This window comes from Loxodonta africana, chromosome 1 (genome assembly GCF_030014295.1).
Source record: "Loxodonta africana isolate mLoxAfr1 chromosome 1, mLoxAfr1.hap2, whole genome shotgun sequence".
Classification (NCBI taxonomy): Eukaryota; Metazoa; Chordata; class Mammalia; order Proboscidea; family Elephantidae; genus Loxodonta; species Loxodonta africana.
Window position 1 is genome coordinate 159,429,553 of NC_087342.1, and position 13,195 is coordinate 159,442,747.

Below are 13,195 nucleotides of genomic sequence, written 5' to 3' on the forward strand. Positions count from 1 at the left end.
AGTTAGTGTGTAAATTTGAATAATGGTTGTATTAACTGGCCTTCCTTATAGGTGTAGGGATATTATCCTATCAATCAATGCTTTGTACTTCAGGATAGATCTTGACATGTCCTTTTTGACCATGAATGTGATGCCACTCCTCTTCAATTTTTCATTTCCAGCATAGTATACCATATGATTATCTGATTCAAAATGGCCAACACCTATCCATTTCAGGTCACTAATGCCTAGGATATTGATATTTATGCATTCCATTTCATTTCTGATGACTTCAAATTTTCCTAGATTCATACTTCTTACATTCCATGTTCCAGTTATTAATGGATGTTTGCAGTTGTTTCTTCTTATTTTGAGTCATGCTACCTCAGAAAATGAAGATCTTGAAAGCTTGACTCCATCCACACCATTAAGGTCAACTCAACTTTGAGGAGGCTTCTCTTCCCCAGTCATATTTTGAGTGCTTTCCAACCTGGGGGCTCAGTCTCCAGCACTATACCAGACGATAATCCACTGTTTTTTATAAGGTTTTCACTCACCAGTTTTTTAAGAAGTAGACCATCAGGTCCTTCTTCCTAGTCTGTCTTAGTCTAGAAGCTCCACTGAAACCTGTCCACCATGGGTGATCCTGTTAATATTTGAAATACCAGTGTCATAGCTTCCAGCATCACAGAAACACACAAGCTACCACAGTATGACAAACTGACAAAAACATGAACCCTGGGAAAATGGAGAAGACGGAACAAGAGGATGAGCAATAAGAAAGAAGAGGTGGGGATTTAAGTAGGGCGGAGCATTCCTGTGGCCTCTCTGGGGAGGCCAAGCAGTGAGATTAGACCCTACAAAGTACCAGGAAGCAAGGGAGTTACCCCAGGAACACAATGCACCATCCCTGCCTGCTACCTCACCCTCTCACCTGCTTGGAGCAGCTTGGGCACACTGACAGAAGCTTAGGATTTCATTAGGCTTATACGTGTACTCAGTTCCACAGGCCTTTGGGGGTGGTAGTATCTGGAGCTTCTCCATCAAGGCTTCTCCATAATTGTGGACCATCAGGTACACATGGAGACAAACATGTGGACAAAGAGTGTATCTCCGCTAGAATATAAACAATTGCTGGCAGAGATTTTTGTTAGTTTTCTTCATTTCTATATAAACCCATTGCTGTTGAGTCAATTCTAACTCATAACAATGCTATAGTGGAGTAGAACTGCCCTGCAGAGTTTCCAAGGAGCAGCTGGTGGATTTGAACTGTCAACCTTTGGTTAGCAGCCAAGCTCTTGACCACTGAGCCACCAGGACTCCTCATTACTATGTAATGGTCCTTTATTTTACAGATAAGAACACTGAGTTACAAGAATATTAAGTAAATTGTCTAAGACTACACAAATCGGATCTAATTTTGAGATAATGCAATATCCATTACACCACTCTGCTCTCTCTCTTCACAAAGAATAAAAGAGAGAGAGAGAGAAGCAATAAAACTTGGTACTTTACTTCGACTATATGTTTTATCGGAAAACCTGGTGGTGTAGTGGTTAAGTGCTACAGCTGCTAAGCAAGAAGTTGGCAGTTCAAATCCACCAGGTGCTCCTTGGAAACTCTATGGGGCAGTTCTGCTCTGTCCTATAGGGTTGCTATGAGTCGGAGTCGACTCGACGGCAGTGGGTTTATATGTTTTATCCTCACAACAACTCTATGAAGTAGATATTATTACCATTGCCATTTTACAGATGAGAATTTGAGACTTTTAAATAAAATTCCCCAGGACTTATAACGGCTAAGTGGCCCACCAAGAATCAAGTCTCCATACTCGAACTCAGGAACTAGAGTACATAATCTCCAAGCTATACAGTCCCAGTCCTCGATAAACTTATTAGTGGTAGATACAGAAAAGTAACAGCTGTGGTAATAGAGGTAAGTTAAGAATATACAAAGATACATACAAGGTAAAATTACTATCACTCTTTTATTTGGAGCCTTAAGTTATGTCTCATTTGTCTTGGAAATCATTAACTTTCAGGCTCATGTCCAAGCATCTGGGCAGTTTTACCAGAGGCTGTCACTCTATATCAGCAACACCAGTGGTCATAGTTCCTGGCTATGCATTTAATGAAACATAAATTGCCACAGTCCAGCTATTTGTCAGGGAATATTACCTTACCTCAAATTCACAAATCCACTGAGAGGAGCACTCTCTGTGGAAGACTCCCTGAAGGTTCAGCAGTGTATCAATTCCGCTAATTATGCTCGGTAAGATCTATCCCCAGAATAAGCCAGACTGATGGAGAGGAATGTACCTGTCCCGCTTTCTAGGGTCCTCTCCTGATCAACTGTCTTCACTAAATTTGATCTTAAGTGATGTTCTCAGTGTATAGTGAAAGGGATTATAAGAAACTGTCTTTAGAAATTCTAGAAAATTACTTTTATTGTTAAGGTGCTACCCAGAATGCTATTCATCATGGTACCCAGTGTCTTCTCTTTGAAAGAAAACTGAAAGCAATTCCTGGTCTTATTTCTACTAAGACTTGATTTGTTTACCCATGAACAAAGACTCACAGATGATCACATTTCCCTCTTTGACTTGGCTGTAAGGAAGCTCAGATTTGAATGTGTGGCCCACACATGCAAAATGTGTGCTCACTTTACTCCCAACTCTATCTTACTTCCTTACCCTTCTTTTCCTTGTTCTTCCTTAAATTATTTTGTCTTGATAAACTATGTGTGGAAGCCCTGGTGGTGTAGTGGTTAAGTGCTACAGCTGTTAACCAAAAGGTCAGCAGTTCTAATCCACCAGGCGCTCCTTGGAAACCCTGTGGGGCAGTTCTACTCTGTCCTGTAGGGTTGCTATAAGTCAGAATTGACTTGACGGCAATGGGTTTTTTTTTGGTTTGGTAAACTATGTGTATTGTATTATCTCATAAATTAATTTTAAATAAGATAGGGTGTAAATAAAATATTCAAATTATCCTCATTTTTTTATTCTTTTAAACATTGCAAAAAAGTCATAGTTGGAACTGTAACCAGTTTGCATCAAGTCAATTGCAACTCATAGTGATGACCCCATGTGTTTTAGAGTAGAATCATGCCTATAGGTGTTCAATGGCTGTGATCTTTTGGTAGTAGATTGCCAGGCCTTTCTTCTGAGGTACCTCTGGGTGGATTCAAACCACCAACCTCTTAGTTAGTAGTCAAGCACCTCTTAGTAGTCAAGGCACATCAAAACTCTTTTCAGCTTAGAGCAATCATCTAATATTTTAATTGCTACCTAGTTAAATCAACTTAAGCTATTAAAGATTAGATTTCTGCTTATAACCTCTGAAACTAACAGACATGGAGCCTTTAAATTAAACTAGAAACTTATACTCAAAATGTAGTCTTCCTAGAAATACATGAGCCCCTATGTGCTACAATGAAATCACCTAAAGAGCAAACTAAAATTATCTGGAACATCATTTTCAGATATTACTTGTTACAGAACAAAAAATATATGATTATATTAAAAAGAATCCACATTCACTCTGGAGCACATACTTTCTATTCTGCTTCCATTCACCTTCAGTGAATTACAAACACTGGACTATTTTATTCAACTGAGAGAATATCCCTCTGTTCCCATGATTTGGAGTCCCTGGGTGGTACAAATGGTAGCAAGTGCTCTACTATGAGCCAAAGATTGGCAGTTTAAACCCACCCAGAGACGTCTCAGAAGACAGGCCTGGTGATCTGCTTCCAAAAGTCACAGCCTTGAAAGCCCTATGGCGTAGTTCTACTCTACACACATGGGATTGCCACGAGTCTGAATTGGCTTGATACATCAGCCTCATGCTTCTCTATGTATCATTACACCGATCAAGGCTACCAGCCTATTCCATCCAAAACAGATATATTTCACAAAGCAGCCTTTAGCTCCTCTACTGGGGGGGAAAAAACAAAACCAAGGAAACTCAAATATGTCTACATACATTCTAAAAATAAAAGTTTTCCTTGTTTTGTTTGTTCGTTTGTTTTTGTTTTTTTGTTTTCAGTGAGTCCATGAACAACTAGGGGTTTACTCTCCCAAAGCCTTGGATCACTTCAGAGTTAGACAAGCTGAGTCTAGTCATCTCAGGAAAAATCATGCTTTCCTTTTCAATATTTCCAACATCAGAAAATTACCTACGTTCCTGGAGTCTAAAAGGACTATACCCGGAGGAGTTTATTCTCATCTCTGCTTTGATCTCATGCGAAACCACAGCTGCCTTTATCTACCTGGCTTATAGGTTAATTTGCCATAGGGTGTCTCTGTCTGGTTCTCTTTGGTTTGGTTTACCTATAAAAACTTTAGAAATATCATGACTTACCTGTGTCATGTCCCAATTATATTGTTCAGTTTGGTTCAGATCCTGCCACTTCTGTCTCTCTCTCCTGTCTTTCTGAAATTAGCTTTTTGCTATTGCAACAAATGCATTATCCCTTAGGAAAACTAGGAATAAAAATCTTGATTGTGTGTCACAGTAAGCATAAGTGTGTCAGGTAGCTTAGTTTACCCTCTGTTGAGAATCACTGTTTACTGTTCTTACATGTCTTTGAAGGGAGGTAGGGAGAAAATCAATCTTTATAAAGTCACTTACTACTCAACCTTTTAACTATTTATTGCAGACCTACTGACAAGGAATTAAACTATCCCCAATCAGTAAGAATTAGTATATAATAGAGGCATTAAGAAATAAAATGTGTATGTCCCACTGATGATAAATTGATATGCATAACAGTTAAGTCATTTCAAAGGAAAAAGAAATCCTGATAAGCTGAATTGAGTTAAAATCTTAGATGTTCCTAGTTTTTATCTAATTTCTAGAGCCTTTGTGAACCCATTACTTGATTACCTACACATGAACAGTCTCCCTCTGGCTGCTCCCCAGGTGTGGTTTCTTGCAAAGAGTACAAAGATAAAATTTCCAGTTATTAGAAGTAGAAGAAAGAACAATCTGCTTTATTTTTTTAAGAAAAATAAATTTTAAATTTCAAAATGTTAAACTAAATGGTAAATAAACAGTATGACTCCATTTTTGCAAAATAAACAAATAAGCAAAACTCAATACAATAGAGAGGTATGTTTCTATGAGCATTGAGAAAAATATGTAAATACATATAGCCAATGGTTAACATTGGTTACCTTAGAAAGGTGTAATTTGAAAGCAAAAACAGAGAGTAAAGTTCTCTTTACATATTTCTATCTTGCTTTGACTTTTGAAAATGAACCTATATTATATTATTAAACAAAACAAAAAAATCTAAGGGAAGAAAACACAAATAATATATCAGGGAAAACCCATGCACCGTATATGAGCATTTTTTATTTAATTCAATAAGTATTTGTTGAGTGCTAGGGACTGGGTATATATCTTAGATATAGTGCATTCAACTACAATATTAAAACCAACGCAACTACAATATTAAAACCAGCACAAACTTAAATAAAGACGGTTATTGGTAAATACAACTGGAGGTCCAACAATGATGTAGTTTTAGGAATGACATAAACCATGGGCTTCTACTCCATTTCACTGAGGTTCTCCTTGTTTTCCTCTCCTCTGTGCATTGGCTTCATCCTCAGTCTACAGGAAGGAGACACTGAGTTCTGGAACTCATCACCGTGTATCACAAACTCCTGAAGAAGAGAGAGTTACCTTTTGGCTACTCAGATGTAGCGTAGGGCAAGAGGCAGATTATTGGTACCTGCTACCACAACTATTGTTTCATCTTATCACTAGGCAGAGGCCAAAATGGAAGCCATTTAGTCAAGCACCAAGTGCATAAGTGATGTCTGGGACTAAAGCAAAGCCAACTGCTAAAGGACTGAAATTCCCATGCTCAAATTCACAATTCAAAGCCTATGTCTTGACGTGACGTCTGACTTTTGGTTACTAGTTCATGAAACTCAGGGAATGGACATGGAGATGGTGGCTGTAGAGTCTCATAAATTGTTAAGGAAGTTGCCTATTTTGTGCATTAAATCAATTCCCTAGGACCCTGAAATTTTACTAACCCCAAGCAGACTGCTTCAAGGTAAAACTCCTGGAAGGCTCATCCTCCCCAATACACGTCTGAGATGCAGCCAGGGAAGGCAGTGTAAGAGAACCAACCTCCTAGAAAACAGAATGAGGATTAGCCAAACTGTTTATTAAAAAACATTCTGATTCAACATGTTTTGATTGGGGCCCAAGCCTCTGTACTTTCAATAAGCTAATGGACTTATTCCACACACACAAAAATATAGCACTTTAGAGATAAAAGAACTTGAGGTACAAACAATTTAGTATATTGGCCTCTGTGGAAGGATCGTCCCATCTGTTCACATGGTTTCTTCTAACCAACCCTAATCCTTTTAACATAAAATTATAATCACAAAATGGAGAACAACCACTCAACACTGGGAACCATGGCCTAACCAAGTTGATACATACATTTTGGGGGGGACATAATTCAATCCATGACACCTACTTTGCTTCAGCCAACATAAATTTTCATTTTGTATTTAAATCTTTTAGTATTTATTCACCCATTGAGCAAAGTAAACACTTTCTATATGTAAAAATCAGAGCTATTTGCTGAAAACTTAATTCTGCCCCATGCACACACCATAATGTTTTTTGTTGTATGTGTCTATCCATTTTTTATTTTAAACTGCCAGTATTTAAAAATATTTTTACTAAATATAAGCTTTCTTCATTTCTGTACTAGACTGGTTTGGCTGCCTTTTTTGTTCTTCTAATTTTTCTTTTTTTATTGAACCAACCTTTTGTTCTGACACCATGTTAATATACCTCTTGGTATATTTATACATGTCACATCCTGGATTGACTTTTTATTCCAAGTTTCCTCCTGGCAAAGACAATGAACACACTGTGCATACTTAATAAATGTTACATAATAATAACTACTAAATGTTCCTTTAAAATCTCAAGCAGCTTTTATCTTTAGCTTCTACTTTGAGATAATTATATACTTCCCCAAAGCTATTTATAGTTCCCATCAGGAAGAACAGCTGAAAAAACGTGTTCACAGTCCTGCCAAAACTATGGCGAAGGATCTGTTGAAAGTGTTCAAAATGGCATTCGACATATGGATGTCTAATTCCATCTATAGATCAAACCGAAATCTCCTGGATGGAAGAGCTTACTGAATAAGTCTTGTCTACATCACCACATTCATTTATCGACAAACTGAGACTATAAAAACCAGTTACAGGGACACACCTTTTACATACTGGTGTTATCTACATTCTTCAGCTGCATCAGGAGTCATGTACTCCCTCTGTCCTTTGGGATATTTAGTCAAGACACAAGATATACTCAGATTAGCCTTACAAATGAGTGGAACAGAGGACCTCCTCCATGGCATGATTTGAAGATCATAGGGCAAAAAAATTATTCTCCACTCTTAAGTTGCCTCAAAGAAACTCTAAGAGTTTTACCAAGTAGAAACTTAGCAACCCTATCCACTCTACCTGGAAACCCTGGTGGCGTGGTGGTTAAGTGCTACGGCTGCTAACCAAAGGGTCGGCAGTTCGAATCCGCCAGGCGCTCCTTGGAAACTCTATGGGGCAGTTCTACTCTGTTCTATACGGTAGCTATGAGTTGGAATCGATTCAACGACCCTGGGTTTGGTTTTGGTTTGGTTTATCCACTCTACCTATACGTTCCCCAAACTAGCCAAGATAAGACTTTAGAGAAATGCCAGATTACTACTCCCCTAAGTTAAGGAAATAAGTTTCTGGGTGGTTCTAACAGTTAATGTCCTCCACTGCCAACTAAAACACTGGAGGTTCGAGTTCAACCATAGGCACCTTGGAAGAAAGTCCTGGTGATGTACTAAAATATCAGTCATCGAAGTGCAGTAGTGCAGCTCTACTCTGATACACACGAGGGTGAAGTGCAGTAGTGCAGCTCTACTCTGATACACACGAGGGTGAAGTGCAGTAGTACAGCTCTACTCTGATACACACACGAGGGTGAAGTGCAGTAGTGCAGCTCTGCTCTGATACACACACGAGGGTGAAGTGCTGTAGTGCAGCTCTACTGTGATACACACGGGGGTGAAGTGCAGTAGTGCAGCTCTACTCTGATACACACGAGGGTGAAGTGCAGTAGTACAGCTCTGCTCTGATACACACACGAGGGTGAAGTGCAGTAGTGCAGCTCTACTCTGATACACACGAGGGCGAAGTGCAGTAGTGCAGCTCTACTCTGATACACACGAGGGTGAAGTGCAGTAGTGCAGCTCTACTCTGATACACACGAGGGTGAAGTGCAGTAGTACAGCTCTGCTCTGATACACACACGAGGGTGAAGTGCAGTAGTGCAGCTCTACTCTGATACACACGAGGGGAAGTGCAGTAGTGCAGCTCTACATTGATACACACGAGGGTGAAGTGCAGTAGTGCAGCTCTACTCTGATACACACGGGGGTGAAGTGCAGTAGTGCAGCTCTACTCTGATACACACGAGGGTGAAGTGCAGTAGTACAGCTCTGCTCTGATACACACACGAGGGTGAAGTGCAGTAGTGCAGCTCTGCTCTGATACACACACGAGGGTGAAATACAGTAGTGCAGCTCTACTGTGATACACACGGGGGTGAAGTGCAGTAGTGCAGCTCTACTCTGATACACACGAGGGTGAAGTGCAGTAGTACAGCTCTGCTCTGATACACACACGACGGTGAAGTGCAGTAGTGCAGCTCTACTCTGATACACACGAGGGTGAAGTGCAGTAGTGCAGCTCTACTCTGATACACACGAGGGCGAAGTGCAGTAGTGCAGCTCTACTCTGATACACACGAGGGTGAAGTGCAGTAGTGCAGCTCTACACTGATACACACGAGGGTGAAGGGCAGTAGTGCAGCTCTACACTGATACACACGAGGGTGAAGTGCAGTAGTGCAGCTCTACTCTGATACACACGAGGGTGAAGGGCAGTAGTGCAGCTCTACTCTGATACACACGAGGGTGAAGTGCAGTAGTGCAGCTCTACACTGATACACACGAGGGGAAGTGCAGTAGTGCAGCTCTACACTGATACACACGAGGGTGAAGTGCAGTAGTGCAGCTCTACAGTGATACACACGAGGGTAAAGTGCAGTAGTGCAGCTCTACACTGATACACACGAGGGTGAAGTGCAGTAGTGCAGCTCTGCTCTGATACACACACGAGGGTGAAGTGCAGTAGTGCAGCTCTACTCTGATACACACGAGGGGAAGTGCAGTAGTGCAGCTCTACATTGATACACACGAGGGTGAAGTGCAGTAGTACAGCTCTGCTCTGATACACACACGAGGGTGAAGTGCAGTAGTACAGCTCTGCTCTCATACACACACGAGGGTGAAGTGCAGTAGTGCAGCTCTGCTCTGATACACACACGAGGGTGAAGTGCAGTAGTACAGCTCTGCTCTGATACACACACGAGGGTGAAGTGCAGTAGTGCAGCTCTGCTCTGATACACACACGAGGATGAAGTACAGGAGTGCAGCTCTACTGTAATACACACGGGAGTGAAGTGCAGTAGTGCAGCTCTACTCTGATACACACGAGGGTGAAGTGCAGTAGTGCAGCTCTACTGTGATACACACGAGGGTGAAGTGCAGTAGTACAGCTCTACTCTGATACACACGAGGGTGAAGTGCAGTAGTGCAGCTCTACTCTGATACACACGAGGGCGAAGTGCAGTAGTGCAGCTCTACTCTGATACACACGAGGGCGAAGTGCAGTAGTGCAGCTCTACTCTGATACACACGAGGGTGAAGTGCAGTAGTGCAGCTCTACACTGACACACACGAGGGCGAAGTGCAGTAGTGCAGCTCTACTCTGATACACACGAGGGTGAAGTGCAGTAGTGCAGCTCTACTGTGATACACACGAGGGTGAAGTGCAGTAGTGCAGCTCTACGCTGATACACACGAGGGTGAAGTGCAGTAGTACAGCTCTGCTCTGATACACACACGAGGGTGAAGTGCAGTAGTGCAGCTCTGCTCTGATACACACACGAGGGTGAAGTGCTGTAGTGCAGCTCTACTCTGATACACACGGGGGTGAAGTGCAGTAGTGCAGCTCTACTCTGATACACACGAGGGTGAAGTGCAGTAGTACAGCTCTGCTCTGATATACACACGAGGGTGAAGTGCAGTAGTGCAGCTCTACTCTGATACACACGAGGGTGAAGTGCAGTAGTACAGCTCTGCTCTGATACACACACGACGGTGAAGTGCAGTAGTGCAGCTCTGCTCTGATACACACACGAGGGTGAAGTGCAGTAGTGCAGCTCTACTGTGATACACACGAGGGCGAAGTGCAGTAGTGCAGCTCTACTCTGATACACACGGGGGTGAAGTGCAGTAGTGCAGCTCTGCTCTGATACACACACGAGGGTGAAGTGCAGTAGTACAGCTCTACTCTGATTCACACGAGGGTGAAGTGCAGTAGTACAGCTCTGCTCTGATACACACACGAGGGTGAAGTGCAATAGTGCAGCTCTACTGTGATACACACGAGGGTGAAGTGCAGTAGTGCAGCTCTACACTGATACACACGAGGGTGAAGTGCAGTAGTGCAGCTCTACACTGATACACACAAGGGCGAAGTGCGGTAGTGCAGCTCTACTCTGATACACACGAGGGTGAAGTGCAGTAGTGCAGCTCTACTCTGATACACACGAGGGGAAGTGCAGTAGTGCAGCTCTACATTGATACACACGAGAGTGAAGTGCAGTAGTGCAGCTCTGCTCTGATACACACACGAGGGTGAAGTGCAGTAGTGCAGCTCTACTCTGATACACACGAGGGGAAGTGCAGCAGTGCAGCTCTACATTGACACACACGAGGGTGAAGTGCAGTAGTACAGCTCTGCTCTGATACACACACGAGGGTGAAGTGCAGTAGTACAGCTCTGCTCTGATACACACACGAGGGTGAAGTGCAGTAGTACAGCTCTACTCTGATACACACGAGGGTGAAGTGCAGTAGTACAGCTCTGCTCTGATACACACACGAGGGTGAAGTGCAGTAGTGCAGCTCTGCTCTGATACACACACGAGGGTGAAGTACAGTAGTGCAGCTCTACTGTGATACACACGGGGGTGAAGTGCAGTAGTGCAGCTCTACTCTGATACACACGAGGGTGAAGTGCAGTAGTACAGCTCTGCTCTGATACACACACGAGGGTGAAGTGCAGTAGTGCAGCTCTACTCTGATACACACGAGGGCGAAGTGCAGTAGTGCAGCTCTACTCTGATACACACGAGGGTGAAGTGCAGTAGTGCAGCTCTACACTGACACACACGAGGGCGAAGTGCAGTAGTGCAGCTCTACTCTGATACACACGAGGGTGAAGTGCAGTAGTGCAGCTCTACTGTGATACACACGAGGGTGAAGTGCAGTAGTGCAGCTCTACACTGATACACACGAGGGTGAAGTGCAGTAGTACAGCTCTGCTCTGATACACACACGAGGGTGAAGTGCAGTAGTGCAGCTCTGCTCTGATACACACACGAGGGTGAAGTGCTGTAGTGCAGCTCTACTCTGATACACACGGGGGTGAAGTGCAGTAGTGCAGCTCTACTCTGATACACACGAGGGTGAAGTGCAGTAGTACAGCTCTGCTCTGATATACACACGAGGGTGAAGTGCAGTAGTGCAGCTCTACTCTGATACACACGAGGGTGAAGTGCAGTAGTACAGCTCTGCTCTGATACACACACGACGGTGAAGTGCAGTAGTGCAGCTCTGCTCTGATACACACACGAGGGTGAAGTGCAGTAGTGCAGCTCTACTGTGATACACACGAGGGCGAAGTGCAGTAGTGCAGCTCTACTCTGATACACACGGGGGTGAATTGCAGTAGTGCAGCTCTGCTCTGATACACACACGAGGGTGAAGTGCAGTAGTACAGCTCTACTCTGATTCACACGAGGGTGAAGTGCAGTAGTACAGCTCTGCTCTGATACACACACGAGGGTGAAGTGCAATAGTGCAGCTCTACTGTGATACACACGAGGGTGAAGTGCAGTAGTGCAGCTCTACACTGATACACACGAGGGTGAAGTGCAGTAGTGCAGCTCTACACTGATACACACAAGGGCGAAGTTCGGTAGTGCAGCTCTACTCTGATACACACGAGGGTGAAGTGCAGTAGTGCAGCTCTACTCTGATACACACGAGGGGAAGTGCAGTAGTGCAGCTCTACATTGATACACACGAGAGTGAAGTGCAGTAGTGCAGCTCTGCTCTGATACACACACGAGGGTGAAGTGCAGTAGTGCAGCTCTACTCTGATACACACGAGGGGAAGTGCAGCAGTGCAGCTCTACATTGACACACACGAGGGTGAAGTGCAGTAGTACAGCTCTGCTCTGATACACACACGAGGGTGAAGTGCAGTAGTACAGCTCTGCTCTGATACACACACGAGGGTGAAGTGCAGTAGTACAGCTCTACTCTGATACACACGAGGGTGAAGTGCAGTAGTACAGCTCTGCTCTGATACACACACGAGGGTGAAGTGCAGTAGTGCAGCTCTGCTCTGATACACACACGAGGGTGAAGTACAGTAGTGCAGCTCTACTGTGATACACACGGGGGTGAAGTGCAGTAGTGCAGCTCTACTCTGATACACACGAGGGTGAAGTGCAGTAGTACAGCTCTGCTCTGATACACACACGAGGGTGAAGTGCAGTAGTGCAGCTCTACTCTGATACACACGAGGGTGAAGTGCAGTAGTGCAGCTCTAGTCTGATACACACGAGGGTGAAGTGCAGTAGTGCAGCTCTACACTGATACACACGAGGGCGAAGTGCAGTAGTGCAGCTCTACTCTGATACACACGAGGGCGAAGTGCAGTAGTGCAGCTCTACTCTGATACACACGGGGGTGAAGTGCAGTAGTGCAGCTCTGCTCACACACACGAGGGTGAAGTGCAGTAGTGCAGCTCTACTCTGATACACACGGGGGTGAAGTGCAGTAGTGCAGCTCTGCTCTGATACACACACGAGGGTGAAGTGCAGTAGTGCAGCTCTACTCTGATACACACGAGGGTGAAGGGCAGTAGTGCAGCTCTACTCTGATACACACGAGGGTGAAGTGCAGTAGTGCAGCTCTACACTGATACACACGAGGGGAAGTGCAGTAGTGAAGCTCTACATTGATACACACGAGGGTGAAGTGC